Genomic DNA, 19,044 nt, shown 5'->3' on the forward strand with positions numbered 1-19,044 from the left:
TGCAGTTATTCTTTTGTATGGTATATGAAGTGTCCTTTATCCAAGCTACTCTTGAACTGATTAAAAAAAAATTGAGTTTGAAGAAAAATTCATTTTGCCATCAAATTCAAGAAGCTCCAAGTACAAATTGCAATTACCTGATTTTGTAGTACCGAACTTCACCAACATTCTCTGTGCCTATGTAAGGAAAAAGTGAAAGACTTCCCTAAATAAAATACATCACTATATAAATAATTTAAGTTTAATTCTAAATAAAATGCATCACTACATAAATAACATAATTTTAAATACCTCAAGAGTATACCACTTTGAGAAGTTTCACACATATGAAGGTAAAACCTTCTCCTAGAATATAAGGAAAATATTTTGCATCATTTGGAAGTTTTTCCATGTAATATAGTTTTTTTTTTTATTTATTTTGCCTAAAAAGCCTATGTGGCTAATTTGTTATACATTAGGCTAGTCTTAGTTTTGGGGGTTGGACAGATTTTTGTATTTTATAAAAGGGACAAATATATCCTGCCCAACCAGAAGATCAAACATGACAAAGCCATTACTTACTTTTGAATAATACTGTATTGTGCTAGAATTCATTAAATGGAAAACTTGTTCTAAAAAGTCACTACAATGCATTACCACAAAATCTAACATTACCCACAAAATAAAAAAAAAATGCAATACCTAAAGATATTGTACAATGAATGTGAAGATTGTTAACAGTTTGTGACTGTGATTAGTCTGGAATGTGCTGGATTCAAATCTCATTATCATAAAACAAATTCTATAAAGTTAACCAACAATTAAAAAGTCTTCAGTTATAGCTTTGGTGATTTCTGAGATCCACAGACAAACCCATTCTGTTCCATTATTTTGTTTAAGTCCCATCAGTTCAGTTTCAAAATAAAAAGACTTAAGAACAATTTGAATATATGATGAAGCAAGTAAATCCCAAAGAAGATTAGAAAATTCACCCAAAGAAGATTAGAGAATTCAGAAAATGAAGATTTAGGTGAATCATGTTGTAATCTCTACTATTCCTTTACACATGCACCAGCTTTCCTACACCTTCAAGAAGTAAAATGATTGAAATAATTCCTTGAATGGGACAGTTGGAAGATCAATGAGGCACAAAAATTCAGACTGGCTGTTTTATGTTATTTTAAACAGTTAAAAAGCCAGAAAGACTAAAAGCTAGAAGACCAAATGAGCATTATAGAAAAAAAGTGAGAAAAGGGGAAATGTAAAGTAAAAGGGCCTTTGGAAAATTAAATAATTTAGTACCCTATGTACTACATTACTACTATCTACATATAAAGTTCAATAAAAATTTTGTGTGAAATATTTCAAAATCTGGAAAAGAACTGTGAGGAGCACACAAAGCACCATGAAACAACTGTGAGGTTTACTGAATAGAAAACAATACTTCATGGCAAAATAAACTTCTATAACAACACAAAACAATGCAAAATCAATATAAACTTACAACAGCTTCAATAGTACAACTGTATTCAGAATAGAAATTCCAAACATCTGAACTCTACATTTAAAACTGCATTACTTTGGAGTGAACAAAAACAATCTGTGGCAATGCTCATGCTAAGTTAAGACATTCAAAATTGAATTCAGAGTCCAGTATATATATATATATATATATATATATATATCTTTAAAATGGTGTCTTGCATATGAAAGCATTACCGTACACAATCTTATCAATCTCACCAAAAATATATACTGTACTGATGTAAATAAATCTGCTATATACAATCTTTGGATAACACTGGGAAAAAATAATTATCTTGCTTTGCATGGCCTGATTTGTTGTCTAAAACTGGAATGACTTTCCACATAAACTTGCTTGACTTGAGCCGAAATTCAGTCAATCATCTGCATAGTCAAAACAAGGTTCACTTTCATGACGGATGGAGTGAATGATCAGGAAGAAGCCTAGCCAGAAGCGATGTTAGCACCAACAAAGATGACTGAAGGCCTGCCGCTTGCTGACCTTGCATCCACACTGAACTATAGACTTCACGTAGTGCTAGCACCCTGGACAGAAATATACATAATATAAAATAAAAGGTCTTGTGGAAGAGATTACACAAACTGTTTATTTCTGATCTTTTTGAAGATTAAAGTGCTGAAATAATAACAGAAATATTCCTTAAGACTATCTTGTCAACAATCTTAATTCTTTATTCACCTGAAAGCAGTATTTTTACATTTGGTTGATTTAACATATATACTCTCAAATTACTAATGAACGATATGTACATAAATGTTGTTTACAATCATGCATAGATGGAGATACAGCAGACCTGATGGGCAAGGGAGATCTGAATACCAGAAAAATAAGTTGGATGAGAAATGTCAAGCTGCTGCTTCACTATTGCTTTTGTTTATTTTACATTTCCAAGTACTCTACAGTAATCATCAGGGGTTCTTTATTTCTTTACCATACTTCATTCCTTCATTAAAAAAAAAGTCTATCTCATCATGAAAATTTGGACTGTAAGTCTATCATGTTAAAAATTTTGCACTGTAAGTTTGTTATAATATGGAGATCTCATGAGGTTCTGGAATATGTCAGATAAAAAATTAATAAAAGGTTCTAACTTTTGAGGGGCCACTTCCCAACTAAATTCTGAGGAAAAACAAAACTGATATAAAATACTGTACATCACAGGTCCCCATGATGTAAGAGTACTTGAGAACAAGCTCTCCTTTACTATTCATCGACAAGTTCCCTTCATTAGAAGTACAATTAAGAAACCGCCAACATCTGCTCTGGGTACTGAGAACATTCACATACACATTCACCTTTTCATGCATAGGCTTGGGGATGTACTGCAGTCCCATATATAAAGTCTACGCTTGGGATGTACTGCAGTCCCATATATGAAGTAAGTAAAAGTAGACTACTGCTAGGTGAGGATAAAAATTCCTCCCAAACCAAAACAGGTAAACAAGAGCTTAGAAGGAGATTCTTGTCAGTCAGTTCCATTACTGACCAGTTGTCAAGGTATTTTGCATATATGGTCATATTCCATCAGGGTCAAAGAAATCCAAGTTCAAGTGGACCACAGAACAAAAGCAAATGTTTCATTTAAACAGCCTTAAAAAATTGACATGCTGGAGACACGAATTGATAATGGATCTCTTCCTTTTTTTGTTTTTGTTTTTGTTTTAGCTGACTGGTAAATGAACAAGGTTTACTGTGTGAACAAAGTTTACTGTAGTGTCTCGACTGATTCATTTTATAGCATGACTTTCTCCTGTCTATTATTAAATATCACACACTGTACACAATCTGCAGTTTGAAGTGAAAACTATTTTCTGCAAAGACAGCCAGAATATCTCTATGTCTGACACAGCCAGTAATTAGGACTTTGCATACATATTTAATTCTGACAAAAAAGAAATTCTTCCAACCATCTCTAATGGTTGACATAAGATCAAAATCTTGTAACCCTATCCCTAACATTTTCAGTCTTGTCCCCAGCAATACCCACCCTTTGGAAAAAGAGCAGCAATGACTGAACTTGGAAAGAGACCTGGACTTTTCTCTTGGTTGCAGGCCACCATCCACTTTGCTTGAAGAAAGAAACTGAATATAGGAGGTGAGTCACTAATTTTATTTGGCAATTCTAGTTATAAAAACTGTTAATTCTGCGTTGCTTTTCTACATCATCATAATACTTTCCATGTAGCTTACTAAAACTAAATCTCTTCACTGACGAGGCTACGAAACAGGACTGACTTGTGCCATAAAAGAAGGCTATATTAAATTACTTGACTTTAAGAACTTTAATCTAATATTGTTATCAGAGTCAATCCTATAATTTAACAACAATATGATCCTGATATTTTAGGTGGGTTGCTCAGGCAGCCACTGACAAATTTTTTACACTTACCAGCAAAGTAGTCATCTTGACAAAAGTCTTTAAAAACTACTCTTAGCAATGTATAAATGCCAAAATGTGGATTTAGAATATGAATGTCACTATGGGCATTATCTTTGGGTTGTCTAAATTAATGGAATAAAATGAGAAGCAGCAGGAATTTACTCAAGTCTGTACCATATTCTTAATATCACTTTTTAATGCTTATCGTTAAGGATAAGCTTAACCCATCCTAAAATAACTTCCTAGAGCAGATAGAGCACAAAGGGTTGGAGACATCTGCCCCACCAATTTCCTCCTATATCTCCTTTTCTTGCCAAATTCTTCCATTGCCCTTGAGATTTATTATGACATCCGGAACAGGGATTACTTACATTACACTCGTTAGATCTGTCATCTGCTACAAGCAGTATTTGGGTGGGTATGTATCCAAGGGGAGGCTAAATAGCGAGAGCATGAGGTATTACCAATGCCCGGGCATCTTCTCTGAGACCTGGATTGCTTAGATGATGTAAGGGTTGTATTTTCTGGAATCCAAAAAACACAAATATGTAGCACAATATAATACAACCACACAACAAAAGAGAGAATGATAAAAAAACCAGAGCGCCAAAGTGTACAGTGGGCTGGAAGAGCTAAAAACAACCAACCTCTAAGCAAGAAAAGACACTGATCTTCTTGCTTGAAAGCTGTTAAGAGAGAACGGAAGCATCACAGCGGGGAAGGGGGGGGGGGGGGGAGGCAGGCTATGCCTACCTCTTTCCCATTGGCTATCTCCCGTTGCCACCAAAACCTTGTGCTATTAATGAATGGACTGCAGCTGGGTGCTTTAGAAAACCCCCTCATGTTCAGACCTCAGGTTTGTTGTTTATGATTTTGGTGACATAGTACTACAGGTATTGACTTCAGACTTTTCCTCCCAAAATGTCATATTGGTCAACTTTTATTACTTGTAGTGTAGAGTAAGAATCTTGAAACACCCCTGAGGTACAGAAACAATGCAAATAGTACAGCTATTTCCACATCTCCCTTCTATCTAAGGCAATACGATAGACAAATGACCCAATCAATAGTTCATCTGTGTCCTTTGGGCTGGCAGACTTGTAATAATTCATCTTTTCAAGAAAATCTTGAACAAGGAAACCCAATCACTCTAAGGGCAATTTCCTTTGGTCTCTTGCGAGAACCCGAAGAAATTTCTGTTGGTGAAGCAAAATTCTCCATCTCACAATGTACACACACCTAGCAGATCACACCCCACACAGATCACCCGAGAGAGAAAAAAGGGAAAAAGGAAAATATGAATAAAATCGGGCAAACTAAACCGGTTTTAAAACTGATAAGAAAGTAATCACGTCCTATCTTCAAGGCGGTAGGAAAGTAACTGATGGGTCACGGGACGCCAAGGGCATTCTGGGAACTGCAATACCCCGTGACCTGGTATAGATGCAAATAATTAGTCCCCTTGATTTCACAAGTTTGTTATTAATTCTACTGGTTTCCAACTTGGCACTAGTATTATCCTACTGTTAAGACCGGAAGTTTGTTAGTTTATGAAAAATACAAGTTGGTTAAAAATGTGTCATTTTTTCATCTACTGTGATTACATATTTCTTTATCCTCGGCTTATCCTTTTGCTAATGCTGGTTGGCTTAGACAGCTGATAGAGTAATAGTTATCTAAGTATAACGTTCATCTAATGAAGCAGCTACCTATTGCTCACTGGAATCCCTCTGACCATGGTCAACTCAATATCGCTCCTGACACCAACTGTGCAAGCCATGGAAAGGGAAACTTTCTTGCAGTGAAAATAAATCTTGAGGTGTTTGGTCATTACCTGATATAAGACAATCTTAACTCGATCACCATTAAGAATGATTAGATACTCATCTCTTGTAGAAGTCATGCAATTCACAAATTGTATCAGATGTGTCCATGACATGACAGTTAGCTTCTGCTATGAAAGAAAGTGATTAATGCGGGCTAATATGTACACATAGCCCATTGACTGTACCCTCACAAGAAACAAGAACTCAGTAACTAGTCACTAATAACAACTTCCCATCTAGTTGAAAAGGAAAACAGCACTACTGGAAAACTGTTTTGCCTACCTGGTATAAGTGCAGAACAGATGTTGGTCTCTGGAAAAGGCACCTAATTAGATCCTTCCACTGACCTTATGGGAGCACTGACAAATAAGTTGGTCCAAGTTTAAAACTAATCACAGGCTAGGTACCAGAACATTCACAGGAGAGGCCAATAAAACTTGACATTTCCAAGTTTTTCAGTTTTTTTACAGCATAGGCTCCTCTTATCATCTCCAAAAAAAAGAAAGACCCTGACTAGGAACAAAAAAGTTACAGAATATACAAAGGTTGACTAAATTACAGGTTCAGAAGACGACTGCAACTTAAACATTTAGTACTAATCTGACCAACCTACAGGGAACTGTAGCCTCAAAACGATTATTAACTTGACTGGCATACAAGGAAAAGTACATTGTATGCTGATGCTCCTTCCTTAGCCAGACTATGGACAACTTAATTGATTGTAGTTATATCTACTGCAATCCTAAACTCAATACATAGTCCACTTGGGCAATTTTTGCAACAATTCCATCAAGAATAGCCTTGATTCACAATCCCTCATGAACTTCAGCTATATTTGTGACTGATGGTTAGTATGAACATTTTTATTTCATTTAATACATAAACTTCAGTTGTTTAATGACTAAAAAAAAGAATGATTTGCCTGATATACATAGCTTATGGGTTATCCCCACTAAAAGGAAAGCTAACACTGATTTAAAAACCATACCTGATACTCTTATGTGCAACCTAATATGCTTTTGTCTTACAGAATCATGTAAAAGGGGGTTTTCAGTAGTGTACAACATTGCCTGCCCAAGTTAATATCATGGTACATTACAAAACATTATATATATCAAATACAAAATACTGAAGCAAAATATGAAATACCAGTAAGAAAAAATTCTGTATAATTCTTACTTGTTGGCAAGATCTGTCCTTAAAGTTGGGGAAGGTTCCCTACACCAGGTTAACTACTGCTACACCCATGTACTGCGAGGATTTGTACCCACTGAGACCAAGGATCGACCCAGCCTTGAAAAAAGAATGGTAGAGTTTTTTAATGCAGAAAAATTTTCAAAGAAACATTAATTAAATTAAACTAAGCTGACACTTATAATTCATTTGAAATTACAAAAGACTAAAAGATTTCCTGAATGAAAACTGCAAATTGAAAATTCTCTTAAAACATGCTTAAACTTCACGTTGAATGCTGCCAACGTATATAAACTTTCAGCGATATAAAAATAACTTGGGAGAGTAAAATTTGATCTGCCACATGATGGAAGAAAGGCAATGACTGATCGCTTACCTGCATGCTGTGAGAATCATGTCCATAGCTAAATGGAGTTCTAAGGTCACCAAAGTTGCTAAAGGCCAAGGTGATGAAGCCGTTTCTTGTCCTACGCCACCTGATATTGCACCATTCACAATCAAGGGAGACTTCTGTCCAGGAATGCCACCACTTCTCCTTCCTTCCCGAACTGCTTTACGGACATGACGCATTACACTCTGGAAAATATAAATCGTTTACTTTTTCATGACAAACGCTAATAATGTTGGATGACACACCTTACAAAAAAGTGCACGGCAAAAAGAAGATGGCTGGTGGAGTGCAGAAAACTGGGAGCTTTGCCAAGTGTGAAAGTAAAGATCCTTCTATTGACTTAATTTGGGATTCAGATCTTGATGTACTGTTTAAAATGACAGGATTTGGGTTCTGTGGATTGAATATTTTCTTGTAAGGACACATCTAGCAGAAGTTTTTCCTGACCTTTTCTGCACTGACCTTCATAATTACTAATGAATTCGCCTTTTCAATCGATTTTAGCCTTAAATTTTGCGTTCCAGAAGTAAATCGGCAAAAATTACACTTGTGAGATCCAGGGACTAATGGCATCTATACCAGGTGACGGGGCGGGGGCATGTATACCCAGAATGCCCACGGCTACCTGTGACCCATCAGTTATATTTCTAACCCAGTTTAGACTTCTAGAGGGTGGCTCGAGGGGGGCCTTCCTTTAACTGTTAAGACCTCAGGTTTGTTAGTTATGAAAAATACCAAATTAGTTACAAAATTGGTATTTTGTTCATACACGAAACAAACCTTCGGTCTTAACATTAGGATAGACTTACTATTGGAGGGAGGTAAGTCTCTACAACTGACTGGAAGTTTGCCACCTTATCCATTTCCGAATATATAGGGAAATTCTAGAGAATGGACAATGAACCTAGGACCAAAGATATAAGCGGATCTATTGGTTTCCTCCCACTGGGTGTAGATACCATTCTACTGTTTACTCTTGTCCCTTGCTACTGATCCACCTTCACCCCTCTTTCCTTATTATCCAGAGAGGGTGTGTTGCTACTGAAAAGTATATCATCAGCTAAGATAGCTTCACAGTATGGCTGACCATCTCACCTGCATCTAGTCCGTTCCAGCACATGACGGTACTCTCCTTCATACTGCCCGTAGTTAAAGGAGTAGGAAGAAAGTAGTAAAGAAAAAAGAACCAGTCATCCCATTCATTCTACTTTCATACCTTCATCTTAGACTAGACGCAAACTGACCCGCAGGGGCACTGGATGAGCTATACACTTTGTTGGGCCGCCACCACTGGACCCAAGGAAAAGGTGTCCAAGGATCTATGGGCAACATCTTTCAAATAAAATGAGGTGAAAGTTGTTTGGCGCTTCCACACGCCAGCTTTCAGAATTTTATCCCACAGACATGTTCTTCTTAAATGCCAGGGAAGCACTCACACCCCTGATGTCATGAGCTCTAGCTCCCACCTGGCTATCTGACCCTCTGTCTTCTGCAGTATAAGCATTTCTGATTGTCTCCCTTAGCCAAAATGATATTGTATTCTTGGACACTTCCTTCTTGTTTCCGTCCTGTACTACGAACAACCTCTGGCACCCCGGCCTGAGGTGCCTTGTTCTCTTTAAGTACTCCCTTAGTGCCCTGACGGGGCACAGGAGCATTTCAGCTTTGTCGTTGTCTACAAAGTCTGCCAAGGAAGGTATGGTAAAGGAGTCGAATCTGCCGTCTACTATTGTTGGATTTTGGGTCTTTGCCACGAATTCTGGGGACAAACTCACACACCATTGATCTCCAACCTCTCGAGTGCTTTATGAGATATGAGAGGCCATGTAGCTCCCCCACCCTTTTGGTTGTTGAAGCCAGGGCCAATAAGAAGACTGTCTTCAGTCAGGCTCCTATCCGTGGACTGCCTTAGTGGTTCGTAAGGGGTTTTGTCAGACTACTCAGTACCTTGGTCAGATCCCAATCTGGGCTTTTAGCTCCTTTGGGGGCATGACTGTTCAAAGCTCCTCATCAGGCAATCGGTGCCAACTCCCATGAAGACGATATGTCCGCTCCTTTCATTCGTAAGACTGAGGCTAGAGCAGCCCTGTACCCCTTCACTGCAGATACAGACATATGTTTTTCTGTTCTGAGATATATCAGAAAGTCTGCTAACTGCTGAATAGTGGTACCGAGTGGAGACACGTTCCCCTACGACACCAATCACAGTATGCTGACCACTTCCCTTGGTGGTATACTGTCGCAGATGATTTTCTGATATTACCTGCCATCTGAGTTGCTGCTTTCTGCGAAAACCCTCGCTCTCGGAGGAGATACTTGACAGTCTCCACCCGTGAAGCGATAGGGACTTCACCGACTGGTGGTACCTCTCCACGTGAGGCTGACACAGAAGGTTGCTCCATGGAGGTAACTCTCTTGGCACATCTACTAGTAGTTCCAGTAGGTCTGGAAACCACTCTGCTTTCGGCCATAACGGGGCTACCAGGGTCATCTTGAGGTTCTGAGACCGCATTACCCTGTTCAGAACCTGACGGATTAGACAAAATGGAGGAAATGCGTACACGTCCAGATTGTCCCAGGGGTTGTTGTTGTAGAGTCATCTTTTTCTGCTGCTGCCTCTGCGTCCGGGACTACTGAACAATACACTTCCAACTTTTTGTTGTACCTGGTTGCGAATAGGTCTATGATCGGTCCTTCCCACACATGAGCATCCTGTCCACTACCTGTTGGTGTAGGGACCACTCCGTTCCCAGAATCTGATCCCTGCGGCTCAACTTGTCGGCCACTATGTTTCTTTTTCCCGGAATATACCTGGCCTTGATGTCTACCAGGTTCTCTATAGCCCACTGGTGAAGTTGAACTGTCATCACATGTAACTGCCGAGAAACTAGGCCTCCTTGCTTGTTTATATAAGCTACTACTGTGGTGTTGTCTGACATCAATACCACCGAGTGTCCCTTTACTCTCTCCCTGAATTCTTGTAGAGCCAGGAAAGCTGCTTTCAACTCCAGCACGTTTATATGGAGTTCTCTGTCCTTGCAACTCCATTTTGCTGACACCATCAACTCCTCCATATGGGCTCCCCAGCCTTCTAGTGACGCATCCGAGAACAGCAAGAGGTCTGGGGAGGATTGTTGAAGGGGGACACCCACTGCAGATTGTCGTCGTCCACCCACCACAGCAAGTCTTTCCTCACTTCTGCCGACAAGGGAATTTGCCTCGTACGGGTGATCTACTGTTGGTGACCAAAACTCCTTCATCCTCCATTGTAGGGATCGAAGGTGTAGCCTTCCTTGTGGTACTAGCTTCTCCAGGGAGGTTAGGATTCCCAGCACCACCTGCCACTGTCTTGCTGGCTGTGTCTGCTTTCCCAGAAAGGCATTCACCACTTGTTTGCATTTCTGTACTCTTTGGTCTGTTGGGAATACTTTGGCTTGTGTTGTGTCTATCACCATTCCCAGATATTCCAAACGTTGACTTGGATCCAGCTGCGACTTCTGCTGGTTCACCACAATACCTAGGCTGTGACCAAAGCTGCAGGAGGGCCGCCCTCCCGTCCCTGAGTAATTTTCTCCCTGGACTTTGCTATCACCAGCCAATCGTCCAGATATCTTATCAGCCTGATCCCCTGAGCGTGCGCCCACGCCGACACGAGGGTGAACACTCTTGTAAAAACTTGAGGAGACGTTGTCAATCCGAAGCACAGGACCTTGAACTCGAAAGCTTTCCCTGCAAGACTGAAGCGGAGAAACTTCCTTGAAGACTGATGGACTGGTATCTGAAAGTATGCGTCCTTTAGATCGACTGTCAGCATAAAGTCTCCGATTCTGACTGCTTGTAGAACCGTTTTCGGAGTTTCCATCTTGAAACTGGTTTTCCTTATAAACAGATTCAGCGTTGACAGGTCTATTACTGTCCTCCACTCCCCGTTGGCTTTGGGTACCAGGAAAATCCTGCTGTAGAAGCCTTTTGTCGGACTGCATACTTGTTGCACAGCTCCTTTTTCCATCATCTTCTTCACTTCGTCCTGCAGAATAGTGGCCTTCTGAGATTTGTGGGCATAAGTGACGTGGGGTAATGGTTGATCTGTCAGGGGCGGGGTTATCTCGAACGGAATCAAATACCCGATCCTGAGAACATCCACCACCCACTGCTCTGCCCCTAGTTCCTGCCACACCTTCCAGTGATTTGCCAGGCAAACCCCCCACTGGTGTGGCCGAGTGATGGGAGGCGCCCATCCTATCTTCTTGAGCCTCTCCCCCTTCCCCTATTGCCCCTTCCTCTGTTGTTTCTATTGTGAAAGGGCCGATGAGTTATCCTCTTTGGGGAAGAGGGTCTTGTGACTCTATTAGGGATGCTATGTCTCACTGGTTTCTTTCGAGACATCTGCTGTTGTCTTCCCTCCAAAGGAATAGTTTGACTGTTAGAGGTTTTCCTAACTGCCTGTTGCACCAACCTATCGTTAGTGTCCATCCTTCTTCTATCTATCGCTTCTTCCAGTATGACCTCTGGCAACAGTAGTTGCGATTCCAAGATATCCCCATTCCTCATTGCTAACAGGGAATCCAAATCCACATTGCGGCTTAGTCTAGCCAATGCTGCATCTCTCTCATTAGCAGGATATTTGCCCAAACATTGGCACTTACGTTTGTCAGGTACGCAATCGCCTTGGACCCTGACTGTAGTAATCTAATGAACAATGGTTCATCTACTACTTTCCTTGTTGCTTCCGAGGATGCAATTTTCGCCACTGCTGTTGACCAAAGGTCTAACCAGGACGCAGCCTGAAAGACAGAAGCTGTTGCTTCTAACTGGCAGCCTCTGGTACGTCATCGAAGGGCACTCCATTTTAACCTGATCCAAGGTTAATCCAGGCCTTAACCTTACAACATTAGGGTTCATTTGTCTAGACAGCAAAGGGACCTTCGGTGTCGTATAATATTTCCTTTGCTTTATCATTGGAGGGGGAATAAATTTAAATGATCTATTAGATCTTAAGGAATTATCCCTCCCTGCAATCTTTGCGTTCACGTGTTGCAAGACCGATTCCGCATGACTCGAAACAAGGCAATTCATACGACACCTTGGTATCCCTCTTTAGTCCAAACGCCATGTCAATTCCAGGAGGAAGCATACTGGCCGGCGTTTCTGTCTTCTCCGAAAGGCTATTGAATTGACGAATCACATCAATAACCTCTGCATACGAGGCCAGAAACTCTTGGTTTTCTCCTTCCTCCGGCTCTAGTGTACCACTCTCCGTCACGAGAGATGTTGTCTCGCCTCTATCTTCTGACAGACGGCCCGGAATTCCACGGCCGCCTGCCCCTACGGCCGCGGCCTCTTTGATCTTTGCTGGCCGCTGTTGGCTCGATCCCAGATAGTCAGCAGGGGAACGAGAACGTCTCACTCTCTCTCTGCTCACGGATCTAGAGCGAGAATCTCGTCTAGATCTCCAAGATGAAGGCTCCCTTGAGACAGAGGTACGTTCGTCTTTATTAGCATTGGCATCGTTTTCGAGCGTCGGCGAGCCCGGCCTCGGCCTTCTATCCAGACGGACACTGCCTTCCACGAACGTATCCGCCGAGGTTGCCAACTCTCTATTTTTTGTACCTTTAATAGGAGCTTTATCGTCCTTCGTACGTATTTTGAACGGCCTTACGGGCGAAACTGGGACCTGCATTCCATCCTCTGCTGCACCTTTCGCCGCCAACGTCGATTTTACCAGAGGTATCGCAGTTTTTTGCGATCCGAACTGGCAACTCCGCCTCGGTCCGCTAGCTCGCCGGCCGTCACCTCTCTCGCTTGTTCGGACTCTTGTGAACGGCTTCGTCTGGCAACCTTGTGCTTAATAGCCACTCCCCTTGAATTTTCCGACCTTCTTGCTGACTTGGAAATGACAGTCTCCGTCCGAAGAAGAGGAAGAATTGATTCTTCTCCTCTTGGCCCGAGGATCCGCTAGGAACTCCCGAATCCTCCTCCAACGCTTGACTGGTGCTCGTCGTGACGTTATCGGACTTAGCGATGACGCCGAACTAGAGGAAGAAGACGAAGAAGGCGAATCACACTTTTTCTTTTTGTCTCTCTTATTCATTCTCTCCTCTATATCCTGTAACTTCTGCATTACAGTTTGCATTGACGGATCAGAAGGCGTATTAGCGTCTGTGTGCAGCGAAAAAGGCCGAGAATCGGTCTGTGACGTCATCACGCCTGCCATCTCAGAGTGTGACGTATGTTGTGGACGTCATCCCTCTCGTAGGGAGAGACTGAGAGGTTTCTGCTGGTAACCGCACGCTTGCTGCCAAATTACCTCCCACGTTCTGCATCGCTGTAAATACTGAGTGGGATGGAGAAGCAGCGGCATTAATTCCCATAAATTGCAAGCCCGGGGGATGAGGAACATTCAGCGCTGCCGGACCCTGCTGGAACCGTGACGTCATATAATGCGCAAGCAGACCATCCAAGGTTGGTAGCCTGGTAGGCCCAGCGCTGACCACGTACCATCTAACCTATGCGCTTGCGTAGCAGGAGCCTGGAACAAAGATGGCGGATCTCCCCCTCTACTTGCTGGGAACAAAGGAGAGTGCAAATTATTCATAAAATTACCCAAGGCCCCTCCTGACGTTTCCGATACAGAACCGCTAGGAGAAACCGAAGGGGTATGAGACAATTCAAAAGCAGGTGGAGAAAACATATGGAGCAGCCTGGTTTATTACCGATACAAAAGAAGCCGGTAAGATTTGGTCATCCAAAGATGGCGTCACCTCCTTTCTTTTGTATTGGCTTTTTCCATAGAACTTCTTCCACTGTTCCACCGACCAACCGCGACAAACAGAACACGGATTAGTAATCATACATACGTTTTCCCTGCACCTACTACACGTTGGATGAGGATCCGTCGACACCGAGGTTAGGAACCTAGAACAAGGAAGCCACTGACTCCTGGGCATTTCCTTTGTCTCCTCTTCTTCGAAGCGGTAGACGATCCCGATGTTGAGGCAAAATTCTCCATCATACCACGTATACACTCTTACCACACACTGATCACACTTGGAGAAAGAAAAGGAATGAAAAATAAAAAATGAAATGGATAAAGAACGGGCAAACTGAAAAAACCGGCTTTAAATGAGATAGACAGTAACACGTCTTATCTTAAAGGCGGTAGGAAAATAACTGATGGGTCACAGGTAGCCGTGGGCATTCTGGGTATACATGCCCCGTGACCTGGTATAGATGCCATTAGTCCCTGGATCTCACAAGTGTAATTTTAATTCTACGGTTTCCAGCTTGGCGCTAGTAAATCCTAATGTTAAGACCGAAGGTTTGTTCGTGTATGAACAACTATAACATTATTATATCCAGGCAAAACACAAAACTAACCGTAAACACTTCTGGCGTAAGGTTATCCAGTGAAAGGCTATCAGGATCAGCTAAGAGTTGATACAAGGCAGAACCTGGAGATGAAGAAGGCAAGTTGACGACATCTGCTGCTGGCTGACCACGGACCATTCGTGTCACCCATGTTTCACAGCGACCCAGTTCTATTAAGGCTGCACCCATGCCACAATGTGGTACACGAACTAGATGGGTCTATTAAGGCACCAACAGAAGAATGGACATAATCCTGGCAACAAAATGAAAAATTACATCTTGGCAACTATAAAATAAATATTTTTCAATAAAAATATCTAAATTAAATGTTTTCCACCAATAACAATAAATAAAAAATGGTAGATAAAACAAAATGTGATAAACATACTAATAAATGTGTACAAATGACAAAGCATTAATTTTACTATTATTATTGTTACTGTTAAGGATGGAAGACCTAAACTCTGAAAATATTCTTGCCCATGTATACAAATGGCAAATCACTATCACTTTATTATTACTATTATTAGCAAAAATTATTATTAATGTTGAACAAGCCTAACAACCCATTACTCTGCAAACAAAGCATTCACATAATACTTGTAGATTATTTATCAATAGAAAAAATTGTGAAAAACAAAAATAAACTCACAGAATAATATAAAAGTTTTGTAAAGAAAGTACAACAAGAGAACATACAGTACTAAAACACTGCATGAATTACTAATACTACATGTAATGCACTTTGATTAACAGATTTCATATAAATGATTTGAAGTATGTACCATAGATACTTGGGTATCATGCGACTTTGAAGACTTAATTTTGGAGCTAATTTTATGGGGGTCGCATCATATATGAGATATAAAATTCGAGTATGTAATAATCACTATTAGTATCATATGATAAAATACAAACATAATGGATATGCATTTTTTCCATGGACCTTTTAAAAAGTTATGCTTTACTTCACTGCATCCAATAATAATATATGTATTTTCATATTACTATTTGTTTGTACTATACAACACAAACATAGCAATTGATGTTTTGGTTTGAAAATCAGCTGAGGGTGATTGCAAGGTAGGTTTGTTTGCTGTATTGAACACATATCAGGATGACTTTTCTGCTTCTAATTAGCGCGAATGAATCTCAAGATACTCTATTTATATGGGCATGGTTATTTTACGTTATATGAAGTGTTTTCTAAGTCGAAATATCACTTAAAAATGTATCATTTGTGAATTAAATTTAGTTATCTTTTTTGTTAGTAGATGGGGTGCTAGGGCATGATTTATTGCATAAACAAAAATCAATAGAGTTCCAATTTCAATTTGTTTTCACCTTGATCTCAATCAGAATACTGCAAGCTTTACTAATTTATCTTTTATTGGAATGAAAACAGTAAAATGGGTTCTTTCATGCCCAATAGTTTTGATTAAAACATGTTTCTCTCAAATTTTGCTTACGGTCGAGTTTGATGGTACTACATCAATGTTTGCGAGAGTTTCATCCACGTTGCCGATGCATGATAATAGTCGTTACAGATCAACATTCTTTCCTCAACTTCAGCTAAAACTTAGAGATTATATTTAGCAGTATATGCCCTTGCCGATCTTTTCTCCATAGCTAGTAAAGATATGTAATGTAAAAATATATCAGTCCTATTCTCCTTAACGTCATTTGTAAGACAATACGGGTAATTTTTTTACTATTGTACAATGGTTGAAATGCAAATAAAAAGGCTGTTGTTATCGGTTTCGGTTCATAGCAATCAGCCGTTTCTGGCTTGTACGCTTTCAAAACAAGTACTATCATTCATTACTAACGATACTTTTGGCATTCTCTCTTACTTTTTTAAAATTTAACTAGAAGATGGATGGATAAAGAGATGGAGAGGGGTTAGCCTGACTAAAAAAGGAATAGTAAAGAAGAGGAAAAGAGGTTAGCTATTGTTATTTGGTCTCATAAGTTTAACTTGCATGATACGTGAGATACATGATAAAATCATTTTTTAAAGATGAAAATTTGGGGTCGCATGATATGCGAGATCGTGTGTTACACAAGTATATACGGTAATTAAAAAAATATAACTATCTCCCGACTATCATCATCAAGGTAAAGCAATGTCCAGATATCAAGCAACGATTGGTTTGCCTTTAACGTGGGAAAAAATTGGCAAACCAGGCAAGAATTCCTCTACAGTGAGGCTTAATAAATGAACTCTGTAACTAACCCAGTGTGTATTATGATTCCATGAAAAGACCGCAGCAACAAGTACCGGAGGCCATGCAAAGACAAGTGGAGTTAGAGCAGCAGAGCTGGACCAGTGAGCAACAACAACTCCACCTGCCCCCTCCTTCTTGCGCCACTCACAATTCCATTGTACACATTACTTACACCAGCTTCCGGCCACCTGCAAAATTTTTAATTAAATTTTAAATCAGGACCACTTAGGACAATACTGCCCATTTCTTGCTGAAAACAATATAATGCCATAAACCAACCAATTGAATATTCAAATAACAGCCAACATACTATAAAAAATAAATCAAGAAAACATACTGTGGTAAAATTCTCAGAAAGATTTGTTTTAAAGATATAATCTTTGAAATAAGGTGTACTGTATGTAACAAACAAAAACTTACCTTATAACCCCAGTTTCTTGAAATGCATAAATACTGCAAAGTCTTACAAAGCATAATGCATATATGTATCTCTAAACTAATACATACTATAATCATAAAGCATAATTACAACCTAAACATTGTAAAGAACAACTTCATTATGTATTTCAATTCATTTAATTTCACCACCTACCCACTTAAACTACTCCAAGCAGCAGTCCCTGGACACATGGTCAAAGCTCTACCATCTCTACAGCAAGCTGAACTCCTCGGGAGAAGTCATAATCAGCCTGAAAACCCAAAAATGAAACTAAGCTACCTACATTTGAAGACATACACTAAATTCCGTCTCATTAATAAATAATAAACAACAGGGGCTACAAACAGTAAAAATTAGCAGTACATTAAATGGCAAAGGTATTTACAATCATTTTCATACAAATGAGCAAAGTATAATCTTAATGGAAACAGTTTTATTAAAGAGGAATACGTAAAGCTTTTACTGATCACAAAAGTGATATACGTAGTGTCAACCTTTTAACTGGTATCAACCTGAAACAATACCACTCAATATCCATATAGAGAAAATTATATTCTATGGCCAATACAAAACAGGAAATATGCGCTTCTTGTCGCTCCAACCTTTAAATAAACACCATAAGTTCGGTTGGCAAAACCAAAACACAATACAAGTTTTTTTTTTAAATTGCCAACATTTGAGGTCAAGCATTATTACTGAAAAATTACTGATCCAAAATACTGGGAAGAACTATATTTGTAAATATTAATAATACTTCCTATATACTACATGTATACTGCCTTGTTTTAATGCAGGGAACAATAAAATTGAACGTTATGTTAATCCCACATCAGTAGAGCATATAGAGGAATCAACTGTGAATACATATTACAAAGGCTACATAACATAGTCAAAGAAAACCATAATAGATAGTCATAACTATGACTGCACAGACACACATATGACATTTGCCAATTTTCACTTGTATCTTGAGTAAAATTTGGTAGGTTACATATTTCTTCACCCAGAAAGACTGTATGGTAATTCTTAATGATGCAACATCAAAGTTCCTAAAGAGTGGTATGAAATTTCTGCTTAAATAAAATTCTGACCAAAATGGAATGGACTGCATGTTCGGTCCTGTAGCCAATAAGCTAAATACATTTTACTTTTTCTCACTGTTTTGTTATAATACTGACTCTAAAATGTATTGCAGTGCATTACACACAGCCAACCTAACATTGTGACAACTGACACAATATAAAATAGATAATTTTGAAATTATTGTAAATTATTCAATAAATATTCTGATGGCCAAGGACTAACTGTAGTATCTAAACAAAAACTTATGAAAACAAGAAATCTTACCTGAAAGCCATATTCAACCAATATGGTTGTAGGTGGAAGGGCAGCCAATTGCTGGCTTTTATTATGAAACACATTTGCACACACTAACAAAACAGCTGATGAAGAGAGGCCCAACTGAGCCCAAGGGCTACAGACAGTTTGAGGAGAACTTCCTACTGTTTTAGAGCAGAGACTGGCATCAGCTAACAATGCAGTCAATCTTGGACCCAAATGGACAAACCTGAAATTATCAAGAAGAGCAGTTATAAAAAATGATTCCACACAAATAAATTACAAAAGTAGAAAAGGAAATGTGGTTATGTAAAAATGCCAGATATTTACATTATGCTTTGACCAAACTCAGAAC

At 39.6% G+C, this 19,044-nt stretch overlaps 1 pseudogene; it reads right to left on the reverse strand.

Annotated features, from left to right (window-relative positions):
• Positions 1 to 1,207: 1,207 nt before the first annotated feature.
• LOC135220067 (uncharacterized) overlaps positions 1,208 to 19,044 on the reverse strand; it is a 45,321-nt pseudogene continuing 27,484 nt past the window's right edge.

The sequence above is a fragment of the Macrobrachium nipponense genome, chromosome 1 (assembly GCF_015104395.2).
Source record: "Macrobrachium nipponense isolate FS-2020 chromosome 1, ASM1510439v2, whole genome shotgun sequence".
Taxonomy (NCBI): Eukaryota; Metazoa; Arthropoda; class Malacostraca; order Decapoda; family Palaemonidae; genus Macrobrachium; species Macrobrachium nipponense.